This window comes from Molossus molossus, unplaced genomic scaffold, assembly GCF_014108415.1.
Source record: "Molossus molossus isolate mMolMol1 unplaced genomic scaffold, mMolMol1.p scaffold_m16_p_7, whole genome shotgun sequence".
NCBI classification, from domain to species: Eukaryota; Metazoa; Chordata; class Mammalia; order Chiroptera; family Molossidae; genus Molossus; species Molossus molossus.
Window position 1 is genome coordinate 13,233,475 of NW_023425401.1, and position 16,796 is coordinate 13,250,270.

Below are 16,796 nucleotides of genomic sequence, written 5' to 3' on the forward strand. Positions count from 1 at the left end.
CTCTCATATCTGTACTTCTCAAGGAGGATGTGTGTCACTGTCCTCCACCCCAACTTCCCCACGCGGTGCGTGTGACAGAGTGGCAGGACCACAGGAAGCCCCCGGACAAACTCAGTGAGTCTAATTTACCTAAAAAATTGAAGAAAATTGGAATAATGTCCCCCATCCACACTTACACCCCTCCATTCCATTGGGTACCACATCGATCTTGTCCAAGTGCAAATCTGATTCTATCATGATTTCATGGGCCAGCCTACATGACTGGACTCTCTGCCAGCAGCATCCTCATCCTTGAACTGACTCTTTGCCTGTGTTCTTTCCTCATGGATCTTTTTGCCATTTCTCAAACATCCCCACGGTCTCTCCTGTCTCAGGGCCTTTGCAAAGTATGCTCTCCTCTTCCCCTGGTTGACTCCTACTTGTTCTTTGGCTCTGTATTTAAATGTCATTTCTTCAAAGAAATGTTTTCTAACCCCCCAGATGAGGTCAGATACCCCAGTTAAATGCATGTATAGCACCCTGCGTTTTTCTCCCAGCACTTACCACCTGACATTCATGGGTTCACCTTTTAATTCATTTCAGTTGTATGTTTTGTGTATATTTTTCTCACCAGAATGCAAGCTTCCTAAGGGCAGAGCCCATTCTATACGTGCAGCACCATGGATTTAGCACGGTGCCAGCTACATAGGAGGCACTTAGTGAGCACTTGTTGCCCTTGTTTATAAATAAGGGTTTAAAGTGACATGTTAATCCTAAAGCTTGTCTCCAATATGCGGGGTAGTGGCTCCCATCTCATGACATATATATTAGACTCTGACCATGTGCCCAGGAAGGAAAAAGCAACTATGATGTTAGGAGAAAATCAGGGCTGTCAGGATAAATGGGAGCCTTTGTACGCACCACAAAGGACACAAGTAGCTTTAGAAAGAATCGTGGAAGAATAACGGCTTTCTCAAAAGAAGTATGAAGAAGGGAGAGAGGAGAGAGAAACACCAAGTGTGGAATTGGGGCGGTTGTGTGGACGTAGTGGAGCTTCTGCTCGGGGGCTGCAGGATGCGTGTGAGGGCGGAGTCTCTGTTGGTGGCAGAGGGACAGCGGAGAGACTCAGACCCATTGGCACAACAAATTCATCCATCTGGGCTAGCCCAGGTGAAGCCCAGAGCCACGTTTATGTGACGGAGAAAAGGGGGCCCTACTGCCAGGAAGAAAGGTCTGCCAGCAGGAGATGAGACGAGGGAGAAAGAAACTGAACTGTGGACATACCTGACTTTAAAAAAAGAATATCCTAAATACACCTGATTTATTTGACTAAAAGGCCAGTCCTGGCATAAATGTTAAAAAGGCCATTTGTTTTTCCATTTTGCAAAATGTGAATCACTAAATTTGCAATATGAATGCTTTATTGTCCTTTAAAAGTTCTGGATTCTTTAGGCTGGTCTTTTTCTGTTCCAAAAAAGCTATTTTAAAAGCTCTCATTAGAATATTTTATAACTCTTTTATCCCTCCTGAACATCTGTGAGCTGGAAAGAATATAGTATATTACAGAAACAATCCATTTAAAGAAAAACAATTAAAATGAAAACTACTTCCATTCCTGTGGCATAAAACTCTAATTCTGTCCCTTTTGCAATTTTATCGCCACCCTGACATGATATAGTCACAGCTTCGTTTACGCACAATGTTAATTTCACTCATACTCTACTTAATCTTCAAAACACTGCAAAATAACATTTTTCCTTAGTAATTTATCATTTGCTATGATCAGGCAATGTGTTTAGAGGATGTTAGAATTTTTTTTTAAGTTTGCATTTATCTCAATGCTGGAATGTGCTCTGAATGCCATTAAAATATATCATTTATACACTTTCACATTTAACTATATTAACTATACCTTAACTAGACATTTATTAAGAGCAGCATATTTATTTCCCATTCAGGACTTTTTAAATCTGCGGAGTCAGCTCTATAAAAAGGAGCGATTTTTGCGAGCCTTACACTGTGTAATAGGTTAAACTGAGCAGAAACCCCGGGGCTCCATTGTGGTGGAGCACACAACTGCATGTTTGCTGGGCTTCCTTGCATTTGTTTCCAAGGCAGGACCCCTCTTCATTCCACCTGAGATATGTTTTGAACCCTAAATAAGCTCGGGACAGCTCTCATCCCCATTCATTCGTTATTGATCAAGTATCTTTTATGCATGGATACTCCATGACGAACACATCTGACTTCACAATCTTTCCCTTGAGGTTAATAATAAAAGCATAAGTTCCTCTTGCTAATTTTCATTTGTGTCAAAATGTAACTTATGCACACGCTTAGAAACTCAAGGCTTATAGATCTTATCCTGAAAACCTACAGTTCCTGTCTCACTCCTCCAGACCCTTCGTCCTGCTGTCCAGAGGTTATCACTCTTAATTTTTACCCATTTCTTCTTGATTTTATCTCCGTAGTTTTAAATACTATGTTTTTTCCTGCTATTTTTTTTATTTTTCTGTTTTAGATAATATCTACAGACTCCCAACTAGGGAAGACTTTGGAGTTTTTTTCTTTTTAATAAAGCTGTCACCTCCTCACATACACCAATACCTGCCCTCCCCCCTCAATGCGGTATTGTGATGAATAAGAAATACTATTGGCAGTTGAACCACAGTCATAGACTATTCCATTCCTTTTTGTACAACTTTTTCCCCCCTGCAGGTAATAATTGCTTTTCTTGTTTTGTTTTCCATGTCTCTACAGATAACTGAACCCTAAATACCTCTGACGGAACTGTAAAATCTCCTTTCTGTATGTTCAAATAAACCAGGTTATGTATCAGTTCCCTTCTTTTTTTCTAAGACATCAACCTTGGAGTCTTTTGTTCTCCTGCTACAATCTGGACTGGTTGCTCCCTAGCCTGCTAACCACCTGCCAGGCTGGGACCTCCCTGTACCTCTTTCCTGTGCTGGAGCCCTGTTTGATCAGCCCCCGGTCCTTTTCTTTATGGAGTACATCCTCGAGTAGCTTTCTGAGAAAGGTGCATGGGAGGTACAAGATGCCCCCAAACCCTGAGCCTTTGTGAGGATCCTGGCACAAACAGTCCGTTTCTAATTGTTTTCTTTCCTGCAGGCTTATGTTTCAGCTCTTCCCAGCCTGGCAAAATATTGATCATCAGAATTTTGTTGAAATCTCTTTTATGCTGCTGTCTCCTCTTGTTCTCTTAGTCTTTATGAATTTATGCCTTTCATATATTTTTAGAGAGGTTTCTGGAGGGAGTAGAGATAAACACATATGTTCTATTTACACATTTAGCCCACAATATAATAATTTTATAATACTAGGCATTAGTTCTGCTATTTAGATATGACTATGCATTTATTCTTTCTTTTACTTAACAAGTAGAGAGACAGAACACCTAGCATATGCCAGGCATTATTTTAGGCCCTGGGGATACAGCTCTAAACAAACCTGACAAAATTCCTTACCCACACGGAGCTTACATTCTAGTAGAGGGAGTGCTGGAAGATAAAATAATTAACAAAATATATACCACATAAGAGGATGATTTGACAGGAGGTTGGGGGGAGGTAGATAAATAAAGCCAGAGTGGGAGCAGGGCATTCCCACACAAGTGGATGTCCAGGGAAGGCCTCAGTAAGAAAGGTGGTACTAGACCACAGATCCAAAGCAAGTGAAAGAGCAAGGTATGCGTCTCTTTGCGGGAAGAACATTGCAGACTGGAACAGCATGTGCGATGCCCTGAGGTGGGAGCATGCCTAAATGTTCAAGAAAGAGTGAGGGGATCCATGTGGCTAAGCAGTGAAAGCAAGGAGAAGAGGAGGTCAGGGAGGTTAAGTGGGAGTCAGGCGTATATCTTCTCTGGCTTTAGAAGCCGGATGTCCCTGTAAGGACTCATGTTCCCTTACTAGAGCTTAGTTTCTGAACTCTCTCCCGACTGGTCATTTCTCTGTGCATCCACTTAAGGCTCTTTCAGAAAATATGTTTCTGGGGTGGGAGTTCTTTTTCCCTTTAAAGAACATGAATATTTTAACCTCGTTGTTCAAATATCTGTATGACTGGCCCCTTCTCATTATTAGGAGTCCTCTTCATTGGTACCTCCTCTGACTTTAGTAGCCCCAAGTCTCCCAGGCATTCTCCACCACCTTCCTGTCCCCCACTTTTCATAGAATTTAATACATTTTGAAATTGATGTTCATTTGTTTGTTGACTTATATTTTGTTTCTGTTTATTTTTGCTTTCTTTTTTATCTCCACCTATGAAAATGAGGTTTTGTAGAGGGACAACATCCAATTTGCTGTGCCTTTCACACCCCCGCCCCTCCAGATGGACAGATGGACCCGGATGACTTTGAGCAAACCTAGGAATGCCTGATAATTGCAAAAATTCAGGTCTTTTAAGACATCCTTCTTTTATCCCCTTCTTTAGTTTCAGTGGGCTTGTGCTTTTAATTACAAAGAGGCTAATGAAAAAAAATGAAATGTCTTGAATTAACACTTTGAACATATTCTCAAGTTGCATTTCCCTCTTCAGGGTGTTTTATAATGTTTATTTCATCTGCTAATTATAACAATATAAACCACAGGTTGTGAGCCTAGCTCACATACAACTTAATTGAATGGAATAAGTTCCCTCACCCCCCCCCAATTCAAATCCATTATGATTTGAAACCCTGCATCTTTAACAAGCAAAATCCCAGTTTTCTTAGCATAATAGTGTCTACTGCATTATCACTTTGTTCATTTCTGAAGGCTGAGATTGTGGTGGGGGTGATGAAAGTGGATGGCGAGAGACGCGGAAATGCTAATATCACCCATAAAGATCCAGAGCCACAGGAGAAAGGAGGAAGAAAGCACAGCGAGAGCTACAGGAATTTTGGCCAGAGATCGATGGAAGCTGCTGAGCCCCCTACTAAAACAATGATATGCTAATGACCGCGTGAGAATTTGATGGATGATGCTCGGGGTCAAATAAAAGTGAATCAACACAGGCAGTACACAATATGGAAGAAGCAGCAGGCAGCAACAGAAGAAAAGAATCTACGTGGAAAACTCGAAGCAGCAGTGGGCCAGAAGGAACAAGGGGAAAAAGGAAAGAATGGTTGAGGCCCTTGGGACTCCCCAAATGACTCCTAAATGTTGAGCTACAATTGGCTCCTTGGACGAAGCCACCATTAGTTCAGTCTAAGTCTTTTTAGAGAGGAAATTGAGATGTTGTAACATTTTTTAAAAATGTTTATGTTTCTTATTATATCCCTCTATCCTTTAGCGCTTTTATTTTTAAAAAGGTGACTTAGGGTAAATTCCTATAAACTTAAGTCAGAGAAGTAAAATGGATCTTGGGGAATCACCTGGCCCACACCTCTTTTTTATACTTTAGGAAACTGAGGTCCAGGTTAAACTGGTTGAGGTTAACACAGCACAGTCTTTCCTGGTTACTTGCAGCTCTACCCTGGACAGGTTGGGTCTGGCTCACCTGTGGCGTTCCTCCATCCAGCGCTCACAGTCTAGCATACTATAAATGCTCCTTAACATTAGTAGAGCGAGATAGCAACAGCAACTCACTGTTTCTGTTTGGGCCTAATCCTCATGGCCTGTCTTCCTCTAACTCAGTATTTCTAGCATACAAAATAATAATGGTTCTGGGTAGGGGAATGAAGGTCTGCAGTGTGGCGCCTGGGAATTTAAGGAAATGCACCCCCCAGAGCCCTCCAGAGCACCCCTTCCACACTCACAGAGGTGGCCCCCAGGGTACCACAGGGCCTCTCGTAAGAGCTGCTCATCCACAGAGCTGACCAGTGACACCTGTAGCTTGAGGTTTGTGACCTTACTTCTTGATGATTCCACTGTTCCTTCTGTTAAGTGAAAATCCATGTTTCTAAGTCATAAGGTGCTACTATATACATTAATAGTTTTGAGAGCTGACAGAGAAACTGACGTAAGTTTCTAATTAAACACAAATGATGATATGACATTAGTTAGTTCTCTGTTTTCCATTTGGTCCATGCCAACCTTTGACACCCTGTAAGGTGTGGTCCAGCGAAGTGCATAGCAAATGGCAAATTCCTGCGTATAGCCCTACTCTAGTATAGCGTCAACCCTCTAAAATGTATGATTCCACTCTGTCCATAGCTAAAGAAATCAAGGCTTGGCAAAGTTAAGCCATAAAAGCCCAGGTTCGAACCAAGGACTGTCTGAGTATAGCACCCTTTGTATACCTCATTTATTTCCACTAGTGAGAACACAGTCAGGTTGAAAAAAAAATGATCAAGGCCAAGCAGTTGACTTTGGGATCAGGAGAAAGATTTACCGACTTGTTGTAAAGGCTGGTCTTTGGAATTGGCAAGATCTGTACTGAGCTTTTCTTGGATGTCTCTCCGACCATATATATCACTATGTAATCTATACAGTGGTGTTTTAACGAACAGAGCTCTTACCTGTAATAATTTTCTTTGAACTCATATGCTTTAAGAAATGCCAATAAACTCAGTTAAAGTAATTTCTTACCCATAGCACACGCATTTGTGCGGAAGGACCCTAGATCTCATCAACAAGAGAGCACCCTGTAAAGTCCGCACAGAGCAGCCATTACATGCAAAATGGACGTTTGTAAAAGAAAACAGTTGACCCGTCCATTGATTGAACTTTCCTTCAAAGTGCCCTTCAGGGAGCACTGAGCTGGTTGCCAGGAAACAGAGATTTTTTCTGGAATTAATTCTTGTCATTCTAAGTGTCTTTGGATTTGTCACTTACTAGAATATTGGTATCCAACTTACAATGGGGTATTCTCCCTCAATAATGTCAGAAGACTCAGTATTTATCTGTGAAGAGATGTAAGGTTATTGTGGACGTATGAAATGACGATCCTTTAACACTGTACATTATAATGGAGCTGTTTTCCAATATGTCATTTAGAAGGTGCTGAGTGATAGTCATTGAAATAATGAAAAAATATTTTCCACATTGGTTCTGTGTGAGTGTGAACGAACCTTCCTTTGGTGTTAGAATGTAAACTATATATTTTGATGCATTTTGAGGGAGCCTGGAGTTTGAGAACAATCTTAGGTGAGCAGATCTGAGTTCCAGGCCAGCTCCTGTCAGTCACCAGCTCTATGACGTAGGGCCACCCCCTAGGGCTCCTTTTCTTCACTTGTAAAGTGGGAGAGTTGGGTGAGGTGATCTCAAAGGTCCCTTTTAATGCTTGCTTATCTCTTTTGTGCCACACTTTTTGTTACCACTTCTGGATCACACAAAAGCATGTAAGGCCCTTGGTCTCAAGTATTTTATAATCCCCAGAAAGAACAAACAAGTAAGACAAAAAGATTGGATTGAAAAATTATAACTCAAGTCATATAAACATTCAAGAAATGCATCTGTAATGAAATCACCTGGAAAGATTGAAAGCAAAAGGATAAGCAAAGACATTGAAATTAAGTACAAGCAAAAAATAGCAAGGATCATGATAACATCAGCCAAAGTTAAATTCAAGACAGTACTACACAAAACAAAGATGAACACTTCTAATGATAAACACAATTTAGTGAATTTTCACGCAGCAAATAGCATTGCTTTCAAAATGCATAAAAGAAAAACTGCCATAAATACAAAGAGAAATAGACAAAAAGGCAATTGTGGTGGGAAAATTTAAATAAGTTTTCTCACTCATGTCAAATCAAATGTCAACAAAAGAAAAATAAGATTATTGAAAGTCTGAATCCCATAGTTAATATGGTGGATGGAGCCCATGCGTGTGGGTCTGTGTGTCCACACATATGTGTGTGTGTGTGTATATATATATATACATATATATGTATATATAATTTCTATCTGTATCTATATATCAATACCTCTAAATCCTGAATGCAGAGACTAGGCAATTATTCTAGAAATAGTGACAAATTAGCCATATTTGTAAAAGTTGAACCATAAAGAAAAAAATCTCAATATATTTCAAAAATAGATTACATATCAGAAACTCTGATCTCAGTGTAATTAAACTGAAATTAATTTTTTAATCAAAGACAAAATATCTTAACCATCTGGACATTGAGAAGCTCTCTCTTGACTCTTGGTCCAAAGAGGGAATAAAAAATACTGTGTCTAGAAAATGTTGATAATGCAAGAACTATGAATCAGAAGTTTTGAGATACTGTCTCTCACAGCATAGTTTTACTTACTAGCATTACTAAACAGGAAAGAATAAAAATAAATAGTATGGGCAGTCAATCAGATGAGTTAAAAATAATAATCAAATATACCTAAATAAGGCAGAAGAAACTAACTTTAAAAATAAGAAAACTAATAAATAGACTCAAGAGGTAATACTCTGGGGGGAAAAAACAAAGCAAAGTCAACAATAAAATACAAAAGCAAATCATTAGCCAGCCTTGTCAAGTTTGGGGGGACAAAAACATACAAAATTAGAAGTAACAATAGGTAGAGAGGGAAAAGTTATAATAAAATGGAGAACCAACAAATAAATCCAAGAGCACATTCTCTGAAAACAAAACCCCAAAAAATCTACTGCTTAATATAATTGTTTTTTTCAAATAAAATTTTTTTTATCTTTATTGATTTTAGAGAGAAAGGAAGAGCAAGGGAGAGAGAGAGATAGAAGCACCAATGAGAAAGAACATTGATTGGCCGCCTCCTGCATACCCCACCACTGGGGATGGGGCCTACAACCTGGGCATGTGCCCTGACCGGGAATTGAACCAGTGACCTCTTGGTCCATGGGTCGACGCTCAGCCACTGAGCCACACCAGCCGGGCAGCTTAATATAATTTTTAAAAAATGAACAAAATTTAAAATGAAAACAGTAAGTGAAGAACTAATAAATATATACAAAATTAAGAGAATTCTGAGATACTTCTTTGCTCAGCTCTATTGAAATAAATATGAAAATCTGGGTGAAATGGATGGTTTTCTAGAAAAATATGCTACTAAAACCCATAGAAGCCCTGGCCGGTTTGGCTCAGCGGTTAGAGCGTCGGCCTGCGGTCCTGAGAGACCCGGGTTCAATTCCCGCTAAGGGCACGTACCTCGGTTGCAGTTTGTCCCCGGCCCTGGTCGGTTGTGCGGGTGGCAGCCGCTCGATGTCTTCCTTTCACATCGATGTTTCTCTCTCTCTCTCTGTTCCTCTCTCTCCCTCCCACTCTACCTGAACAAAAAATGGAAAAATGTCCTCGGGTGAGGGTAAAAAAAATAAATAAATAAAATAAAAAAAAATAAAAAAAAAAATAAAACCCATAGAAGAAGTTGTAAAAAATCTAAGTAGCTAATTATCATAGAAAAATAGAATCAATGATCAAAAATCTACCCCTCCCCCAAGCATCAGAATCAAACGCTTTAACAGATATGAACAATATCTTCACAAATCTTTACAGAAAACATAATTCCAGGACTATTTAAACCAGTGGCTCCCAACCTTCCTAATGCCCCGACCCTGTAATACAGTTCCTCGTGTTGTATGTGGGTGTATCTGCATGTGGTCGACCCCCCTGGAGACGGATAGACGGGCGGTGTCTCGGTTCCTAAGACCATTGGAAATATGTGTTTTCCGATGGTCTTAGGTGACCCCTGTGAAAGGGTCATTCGATCCCAAAATGGGTGTGACCCACAGGTGGAGAACTGCTAAACCGTTTCAAGCCACAGTAAAAATAAATAATAAGAAAAATGTCCAAATTACTAGTTTTTGAAGCTAGCAATGCTAATATACATGTACAAAAAGAAAAGCTATAGTCCAAACTAATCTATTAATATCAAGGCAAAATTATCTAAGTAAAATTTTAGCAGAAAGAATCCAGCAATATGTTAAGAGAATGATACCTCCTGACCAGAAATTCAAAGATGGTTGACGAGCATAGATTCAGGAGCCAAACTGCCTGTGTTCGGATCCCATCTGAGTTCCTCGCCACGAATAGGACCTTAGACACATAATTATTTAACTTCCCTATGCCTCAGTTTCCTCATTTGTAAAATGGAGTTAATCATACTATGTTGAAATGATTCAACGAATTAATGTACGTAAAGTGCTTAGAATAGTGCCTGGCACCTAGTAAATGCTGAAAAATATTAGCTATGCCTTATTTAATATTGGAAAAGCTAATACTATAATTCACATGTCCTTAGAGCAATGGAGAAAAATCATAATCACTTCCATAGATGCTAAAGGTCATGGAATTATCTTACATCCATTTTTAATTTTTGTATAAGTTTTCACAAAATCTTATTGATGAATGCTTTCCTAAAATCTTAAATCAATAAAGTAACAAGATTATTAGCCAAAGCCTGATTCATATTGGATGGAGAAACCCTCGAAGCCTTCTTATTCACATCAGAAAGCCAGGGTGTCGATAAATGCCAGGAGAACCGAAAAATGGCGGCGGAGCGAACGGAGCTACACAGACCGTCTCCCAGAACCAAACTGGAATTACAACTATAACACAGACAAATCGACAGGAAAAACCAACAGAAAAGCAGCTTGCGAGGACCATACAACCAGGGACACCACTCGATCCCGGTAGGCTTGCGAAGGCGCGAGACGGGGCTGGGAGCCCACGGTCGGCAGCTCGGCAGCGGCCTCAGCTGGGAGCAGCGCCCTCGGGTCACACTCCCAGGCGGCCCCGCAGCGCAGCCGGGACAGAGGCTGAAACAGCCACAGCCACTCACCTTGGGCTCCGGCAGAGGGAGGGCGGACTGGACTGGAGCTGTGTCGGGACACTCGGGGTTTGGAGGGCGCTCAGAGCTTTGGCTGAGTGCAGCCACTCAGGACGGTGGCCACATTGCTCCTTCCCAGGGCTCTGGGGAGAGGCAGCAGTCCCTCCCTCGGAGATCCAACCCCACCCTGTGGGCCATTGAAGTGCTAATTGAGGCTCACTAACGACCAGCATCTGCCCCACCCTCGTGAAAGCCCCTTGGCTGAGCACCAGAGGGAGTTTTTCAATCAACTGACAACCCAAAACTCATCAAGTAACCTAGACTGCTAGCCTCCAGGCAAAAAGCTAGAGGATAACAGTACGTTTCCTGGGCTGGCAACTTTAACCAGGAAAGTAAGACTTGACAGTGGTGTTCAACGCAGGTCCTCCCTCGCTCATCTAAACACAGGAGAGGGAGCCACAAACAGCAGAACACCAACACCCACAGGGAGAACTTGACAGGCTCCAAAGCCCACAGTGATAGCTAAAATGGTAAAACACAGAAACAGAAGCCAAATGAAAGAGCAAGCCACCTCCACCGAAGATGAGATCAATGTGGAGCAATTAGGCATGTTAACAGAGCTAGAATTCAGAGCCATGATCTTGAGGAAGCTGAACAGCATGAGTAAGGACATAGAGACACTGAAAATAAGCCAAATGGAAATTAAAAACCAACAAGAAGAGATAAAAAATGACATATCTGAAATGAAAAACACATTGGAAGGTTTAAAAAGCAGAGTAGGGGAAGCTGAGGACCGGATCAGTGAATTAGAAGACAGGGTAGAAAAAATCAACCAATCAGAAAAACAAAAGGAAAAAACTATTAAAAAACAGGAAGACAGCTTAAGAGAACTATGGGACAACTGGAAACGTAATAATATTCGCATCATAGGAGTCCCCGAAGAAGAAGAAAAGGAGCAGGGGATAGAGAATATATTCAAAAAAATAGTGAGAGAAAACTTCCCTAATTTGGTGAAGGAAGAAGGCATTCAAGTTCAAGAAGCACAGAGAGTCCCAAGTAAGAAGAACCCAAACAGGCCCACACCAAGACACATAGTAATTAAAATGCCACAAATTAAAGACAAAGAGAGAATCCTAAAAGCAGCAAGAGATAAGCAACAGGTTACCTACAAAGGGAACCCCATAAGGCTCTCAGCTGACTTCTCACAAGAAACACTACAGGCCAGAAGGGAATGGCATGAAGTAATCAAAGTCATGAAAAACAAGAATCTGAATCCAAGACTACTCTACCCAGCAAGGCTATCATTCAAAATAGAAGATCAAATAAAGAGCTTCCCAGACAAAAAAAAAAGCTAAGGGAATACATTAGCACCAAACCAGCACTGCAAGAAATGTTAAAAGGACTGCTGTAATTAGCAGTAGAAATGGGAAGAAAAATAGAACCACACTAAACAAAAATGGCAATATATAAGTACATATCAATAATCACCTTTAACGTAAATGGATTGAATGCTCCCATAAAGAGACACAGAGTAGCTGACTGGATAAGAAAGCATGACTCATCTATATGTTGTTTACAAGAGACCCACCTCACAACAAAAGACTCACATAGGTTGAAAGTAAAGGGATGGAAAAAAATTTTCCAAGCAAATGGAAAGCAAAAAAAAGCTGGGGTAGCAATTCTCATATCTGATAAAATAGACTTCAAAATGAAGACCATAACTAGAGACAAAGACGGCCACTACATAATATTGAAAGGATCTATCCAACAGGAAGATATAACCTTGATAAACATATATGCACCCAATATAGGAGCACCAAAATATATTAAAAATCTTCTGGATAACTTCCAAGGAGAAATCGACAACAATATAATCATAGCAGGGGACTTCAACACCCCGTTGACAGCACTGGATAGATCCTCTAGGCAAAAAATTAGCAAGGAAACAGAGACTCTAAATGAAACACTAGACCAAATGGATTTAATAGATATCTACAGAGAATTACACCCCAAAACTACAGAATACACATTCTTCTCAAGTGCACATGGGACATTCTCAAAGATAGACCACATGATAGGACACAAACTAAATCTCTACAAGTTCAAGAAGATTGAAATCATATCAAGCATCTTCTCAGATCACAATGGCATGAAACTAGAAATCAATTGCAACAAGAACATGCAAAGACATTTCAACACATGGAGGCTAAATAGCATGTTATTAAACAATGAATGGGTCACCGAGGAGATCAAGGAAGAAATCAAAAACTTCCTGGAAACCAATGAAAATGAACACACAACAACACAAAATCTATGGGATGCAGCAAAAGCAGTTCTGAGAGGGAAGTTCATAGCACTACAGGCCTACCTCAAAAAACAAGAAAAATTTCTAATTGACTGTCTAACCTCACAACTTAAAGAATTAGAAAGCAAACAAAAAGAAAACCCCAGAGCAAGTAGAAGGAAGGAAATAGTAAAGATCAGAGCAGAAATAAATGACATAGAGACCAAAAAAACAATTCAAAGGATCAATGAAACAAAGAGCTGGTTTTTCGAAAAGATAAACAAGATTGATGGACCCTTAGCTAGACTCATCAAGAAACAAAGAGAGAGAACCCAAATACACAAAATCAGAAATGAAAGAGGAGAAGTAACAACCAACACCACGGAAATACAAAAGATCGTTAACAACTACTATGAACAACTATATGGCAACAAATTCGACAATCTCAGCGAAATGGACAAATTTCTAGAAACACACAGTCTCCCAAAACTATTCCCGGAAGAGATAGAAAACTTGAACAGACCAATAACAACTAAGGAAATTGAAGAGGTAATCAAGACTCTCCCAGCAAACAAAAGCCCAGGCCCAGATGGTTTCACGGGGGAGTTTTACCGAACATTCAAAAAAGAACTAACACCCATTCTCCTCAAACTATTTCAAAAAATTCAAGAAGAAGGAAGACTTCCAAACACGTTCTATGAGGCCAGCATAATTCTAATTCCAAAACCAGAAAAAGACACTACGAAGAAAGAAAACTACAGGCCAATATCCCTGATGAACATAGACGCCAAAATCCTGAACAAAATACTAGCAAATCGGATCCAGAAATACATCAAAAAAATTATTCACCATGACCAAGTGGGATTCATTCCAGGGATGCAAGGCTGGTACAATATTCGCAAATCAATAAACGTGATACACCACATAAACAAAATGAAGAATAAAAACCACATGATCATATCAATAGATGCTGAAAAAGCATTCAACAAAATCCATTTCTGATAAAAACGCTCAGCAATGTAGGAATAGAGGGATCATATCTCGACATAATAAAGGCCATATATGAAAGACCTACAGCCAACATCATACTCAATGGACAGAAACTAAAAACATTTCCATTAAGAACAGGAACAAGACAGGGATGTCCACTTTCGCCACTCTTATTTAACATTGTACTGGAAGTCTTAGCCACAGCAATCAGACATGAAGAAACAATAAAAGGGATCCAAATTGGAAAGGAGGAAGTGAAACTGTCATTATTTGCAGATGACATGATATTGTACATAGAAAACACTAAAGACTCCATCAAAAATCTATTAGACTTAATAAATGAATTTGGCAAAGTAGCAGGATACAAAATTAACGTCAAGAAATCGACGGCATTCTTGTACATCAATGATGAACTCACAGAAAGGGAAACTGAAAAAACAATCCCATTTACCATCGCTCCAAAAAAATTACGATACCTAGGAATAAACTTAACCAAAGAAGTAAAGGACCTATTTGCAGAAAACTACAGGTCATTGAAAGAAGAAATAGAGGAAGATATAAAAAAGTGGAAGCACATACCCTGTTCATGGATTGGAAGAATTAACATAATTAAAATGTCCATACTACCCAAAGCAATCTATATATTCAATGCAATCCCCATCAAAATACCAACGACATATTTCATAGAACTAGAACAAATACTTCAAAAGTTCATATGGAACCAAAAAAGACCCCGAATAGCCACAGCAATCTTGAAAAAGAAGAACAAAGTTGGAGGGATCACAATACCAGATATCAGGTTATACTACAAAGCGACTGTAACCAAAACAGCCTGGTACTGGCACAAGAACAGGCATATAGACCAGTGGAACAGAACTGAAAACCCAGAAATGGACCCAAGGCAATACGCTCAATTAATATTTGACAAAGGTGGCAAGAGCATACAGTGGAATAAAGAGGGCCTCTTTAATATTTTTTTTTTTTTTTTTTTATCCTCACCCGAGGATATTTTTCCATTTTTTGTACAGATAGAATGGGAGGGAGAGAAAGGAAGGGAGAGAGAGTGAGAAACATCGACGTGAAGGGACACATCGAGTGGCTGCCACCCGCACGACCAACCAGGGCCGGGGACAAACTGCAACCGAAGTACGTGCCCTTAGCGGGAACCGAACCCGGGTCTCTCCGGACCGCAGGCAGATGCTCTAACCGCTGAGCCAAACTGGCCAGGGCGAGGGCCTCTTTAATAAATGGTGTTGGGAAAATTGGACAGCTACATGCAAAAAAAATGAAACTCGACCATCAACTTACACCATACACAAAAATAAACTCAAAATGGATAAAAGACTTAAATGTGACCCGTGAATCCATAAAAATTCTAGAAGAAAATGTAGGCAACAAAATTTCGGACATCATACGGAGCAGAATTTTCACTGATACATCACCTAAGGCAACAGAAATAAAGGAGAAAATGAACACATGGGACTACATCAAACTAAAAAGCTTCTGCACAGCAAAAGAAACAAGCATCAAAATGGAAAGGCAACCCACTGTATGGGAGAACATCATTGCCAATGATGTATCAGATAAGGGGTTAATTTCCAATATATACAGAGTGCTCATACAACTCCACAAAAGGAAGACAAAGAACCCAATTAAAAAATGGACAGAGGAGCTGAATAGACACCTCTCCAAACAGGACATACAAATGGCCAAGAGACATATGAAGAAATGCTCAACATCACTAATCATCAGAGAGATGCAAATTAAAACAACAATGAGGTATCACCTCACACCTGTCAGAATGGCCGCCATCAACAAATCATCAAACAACAAGTGTTGGCGAGGGTGTGGAGAAAAGGGGACTCTAATACACTGCTGGTGGGAATGCAGACTGGTGCAACCACTATGGAAAACACTATGGTGTTACCTCAAAAAATTAAAAATTAAACTTCCATTTGACCCAGTGATCCCACTGCTGGGAATATACCCTAAGAAGCCTGAAACACCAATCAGGAAGAATATATGTACCCCCATGTTCATAGCAGCACTATTTACAATAGCTAAGATCTGGAAACAGCCCAAGTGTCCACCAGTAGACGAATGGATCAAAAAGCTGTGGTACATATACACAATGGAATACTATGCAGCGGTAAGAAAGAAAGATCTCTTATCCTTTGAGACGACATGGAGGGACCTGGAAAGTATTATCCTAAGTGAAAGAAGCCAAGCAGACAAAGACAAATACCACATGATCTCACTTATATACAGAATATAATGAACATAACAGTCTGAGGAATACGGTAGACCCAGACACATGGAAGTAGGGCACAGACTGACATCCCTCAGAAGAGGGGATGGGGGGTGGTTGGGTGGGAAGAGATAAACCACAGAACTTATATGCATGACCAATGGACATGGACAACTAAGCCGGGGACAGGGTGGAGGGGGGGTGGGATGGGGGGTGCCAATGGGGTAAAAAGGTAAAATATCTGTAACAAAAAAATAAATAAATAAATAAATTCATAAAAAAAAAAAAAGAAAGAAAGCCAGGGTGTCCACTGACCCCTTTTACATTTTTGTAATCAGGCAGAAATTTCAGAGTTTGTACACACATTATACAGCATATTGCAAAACATTGGCACCTTGAACACTGTTGAAGGAAATGAAATTTGGTGTAACCTCTACAGAATGTAATCTGCCAAAAATAAAAACACACAACCCTTTTGGCTCAGCAATTCTGCTTTAGGAAATTTTACATTTGCTAATGTAATCAAAGTCGCATCTACAACATTGTCTGGAAATACAAAACTGGAAACAGCCAAAGGAACTGGTTAAATAATTTATAGTATATTCTTTAAAAATAGTGT